At 36.7% G+C, this 3719-nt stretch overlaps 1 long non-coding RNA gene across 1 annotated transcript in view; it reads left to right on the forward strand.

Moving 5' to 3' along the window:
- LOC106873689 (uncharacterized) overlaps positions 1–3719 on the forward strand; it is a 42192-nt gene extending 38473 nt beyond the window's left edge. The window contains exon 2 of the long non-coding RNA XR_008266029.1: positions 2001–3719. This is a non-coding gene — a long non-coding RNA (uncharacterized LOC106873689). The remainder of the gene's footprint in view (positions 1–2000) is intronic.

Here is a 3719-nt window from a genome sequence, read left to right on the forward strand (position 1 = left end):
CCCCTTCTGCTCTTCTGGAAACAGTTTGTTATTTTCCAGGTGTTTACTCAATCTCTGCGATATTATTGCAGTAAAGGCTTTGTAGATCGTAGGGTTATAGGTCTGTAGTTTTGTGGTTTCTCCGTTTCCGTGGATTTGGGAATTAAGATGGTTTTCCCTTTCGTGAGCCATTCAGGCATTGTCTCTGGCTCTGCTAGTATGTTGTTAAAGTTTTCAGCCAGCTTTTTGTGCATTCCTGTCAGGTATTTTAACCAGAAGTTGGGTATCTTGTCGTACCCAGGTGCCTTCCAGTTGCTTAGTCTTTGCAGTGTCTGGGTGACCTCTTCAGTTGTTATTATTATTATTTTATTATTAAGGTGGCAAACTGACAGAATTGTTAGCTCTTTCTAGCCATACACCAACTCCAAGGTATCTCCTTTACCCTTGTAACAATTGACTATGATGTTGCTACACCAATCACTGGGTATCATGCCTTCTTTTACAACTTGATTAACTATATGAATGACTAGGTCATATTCTATACTGCCAGAGAGAGAGAGAGAGAGAGAGAAGGAGGAGGAGGGAGAATACCATATGTCCCAGTTAAGCAACGTTGTTTCTGTGTCCTGATCAATTCAAAATCCTGTCCTGTTTTTTTTTTTTCTTTGGTGGCGGGGTTAATAGGTAATCAAGAAAAATTTAATTTTTCATAATTCTTTTTATCCTGGATTGACAGAAAAGATGCAAGGCAATTCATACGAGTTAGGCATTGAAGTGCATTATGAAATACCTGTTGCAGGAAGCCAATCTGGAATTGAACCTAAAAACTTGTTTCACTCATATGCAAAACCATAATATTCAGAATTGATTGAAAACACTGTGCAACACTCAAAAAGGTACAAGAGATCTGTGGCCATTTTTATATGCAAAATGACATGGGAAATCCATTTCTGGCCTTCTTTTTGTTGAATTAGGCATGGTTTCTACAGAATCGTCACTGTATACCCTTTTTGTCATTATTATTAAATAAAATTCTCTACTGCATTGTAAAATGGGTTTCAACCCAGGGCTAGAGACCAATCTTAGTAACACTTACAATGTGATATAATAAATAGCACAGTTATGGTTAAGAGACTTCAAGTATTCCATTTTCTATGAAGAACAATACACGTTTTCTACAAATTAGAGATTACATTCAGTAAACAAAAACAAGTGTGATTGTCACGGACGGAAGGTAGGATCCAGATATCTTCTTGTATTTTCTAGAATATAATGCTTTTTTATATATAAAAATAATAAGACAGTGTGCATAAAGTGTCAGAGACATGATCTAAGTGGTGGAAGTATGTAATATTTCGCTAAAAAAGACGTAAATGAAGACATAAAGTGCAAGCCTATCCTGGTGTTCCAAGAATTTTGTGGAAGGTTGTTATTTTGTATTGAAGTGTCATGCTGAGAACTTTATTTGTTCGTCAGTGAGTGTACCATATCGTCAGTATATAGTTATTTCTGGTTTCATATTTGACATTGGTTTTGTTATGAAAGTCCAAGAATGTAATATTGAAATAGAAAGCCTAAGATAAATCAGCTGATGCTGTCCACCCAGCCACGGGCTTAACAGCTGATTTTGTTGTTCATGAATTTGAGGAGTATAAGATGTCGTCAGCTTCTATTTATTTCTTGTTTTATTTTGTTATTGGTTTTCTTAGCTCATAAGAAGTGTCAGAGACAAAAACTATGTAACTCTAAGAACGTAATATTGGAATAGGAACAAGAAAGCCAAAGATATTTTACGAGTGTTATCCAAGAAGTTTGTTTGTGCATATGGCTTATATTGTCTCACTGATTTGTCATTTGTTTGAGTTTGAAAAATCCCTAATTCACATGTAAAATGGAATTTGAGATGTTCCTCTTAAAATCATATTTTCTGGTTTATTATTGTGTGCTTATATTTAATTGAGTTTATCACTAAATACTTTATACTTCAAAGCTTGTGTTTAATGTTATTTTTTATCTTTCAGATCTTCTTTGTTTTCAACAATGAGTGCAAGACAGTGCAAAAATGATCCAAACAGATTCTGTTATATCTGTGGGGAATTGACTTTTGCTAAAGAAAAGTGCAGTATTACACGCCATATCAAGAAAATATACAAGGCGTACTTCGATTGTTACTTAGAAGACCAGGATAAGTCATGGGCTCCTCATGTGTGTTGCCTTACATGTGTGAAGACATTAAATGCCCGGTATGCAGGAAAAAATGTTGACATGAAGTTTGGTGTGCCAATGATTTAGCGTGAGCAGAAAGATCACTCTAATGATTGCTATTTCTGTCACCATGACTTTACAGGCTGTACTACAACAAAGAAAGAGAAACACATTGTTTACCCAATCAGCAATGCACCCAGTAGAGCACTCAGAAAATTTACCTGTGCCCAAACCTCCAGATCAAGAAATGCAGAGTTCCAGCAATGCTGATGAACATTCCAGTGGTGAATGTGTGGAGCCCAATGATCCAGAAAGCAAGAATAAACCAATACCATTTTCTCAAGAGACTCTAAATGACTTGTGCAGGGATCTCTATTGACCAAAGAGAAAAGTGAGTTTCTGGCATCAAGGCTTCAAGAACGTAATCTTCTTGAGAAAGGAGTGAAGATAACACTGTACAGAAAATGTACAGAGGATCTGCTTGCATTATTCACCATGAAGGATGACTTATGCTTTTGTAATGACATCACTGAACTTTTTGAGCAACTGGAAATACCATATAATAAAACCAACTGGCGACTTTTCATAGATGCATCCAAGGACAGCATCAAAGCTGTTCTGCTACACAATGGTAACACTCTGCCTTCTGTTCCCATAACTTATAGCACAACCATGAAAGAATCATATGAAATCTGAAAGCAATTCTAACAAGCATGCAGTATGATGACCATACCTGGTATATTTGTGCATATTTTAGGGTTGTGGCCATGCTTCCTGGCCTTCAGTTTTGCTATACTAAATTTTGCTGCTTCCTGTGCTTATGGAATTCCAGAACAAGCGCTGAACATTATGTACACAAGGATTGGCCGGTCCAAGATGAAATTGAGCAAGGAAAACACATCATGCACAAACCACTTGTGAAAAAGGATAGAATTTTTTTACCACCTTTGCATATTAAATTGGTTTGTTTAAGCAATTTGTGAAAGCCTTGGACAAGGAATCCTCCGCATTTGCATATCTTGCAGAAAAGTTCCTTCCCTGAGTCAAGCTAAAATTAAAGAAGGTTTCTTCATTGGTCCCCAAATTCAAAAAATTGTACTTGATGAAACCTTCATCACACATCTCAAGAGAAAAGAGAAGCTTGCCTTTGAGTCATTCAAGAAAGTTTGCGACAACTTCCTGGGCAACCATCGTTCAGAAGACTATGTGCAAGCTGTGAATGATCTGCTGAGTCATTATCATGATATGGGATGTAACATGTTTCTAAAAGTTCATGGGCTTCACTCTCATTTGGATGTTTTTGCAGAAAATATTGGTGATGTGAGTGATGAACATGGCGAAATTTTCCACCAGGATATTTCAGTGATGGAACAATGATTCAAAGGAAAATGGAACCCTGGCATGCTGGCAGACTACTGCTGGGGAATAAAAAAAGATCACACTCCGCACAAGAGGCTTAGAAGGACAAAAGTTGTTGAAACTGACATGTGTGCTTTTAATTCATAACCAATATATGTTTTGTTATACCAACTAAA

This window comes from Octopus bimaculoides, chromosome 18 (assembly GCF_001194135.2).
Source record: "Octopus bimaculoides isolate UCB-OBI-ISO-001 chromosome 18, ASM119413v2, whole genome shotgun sequence".
Classification (NCBI taxonomy): Eukaryota; Metazoa; Mollusca; class Cephalopoda; order Octopoda; family Octopodidae; genus Octopus; species Octopus bimaculoides.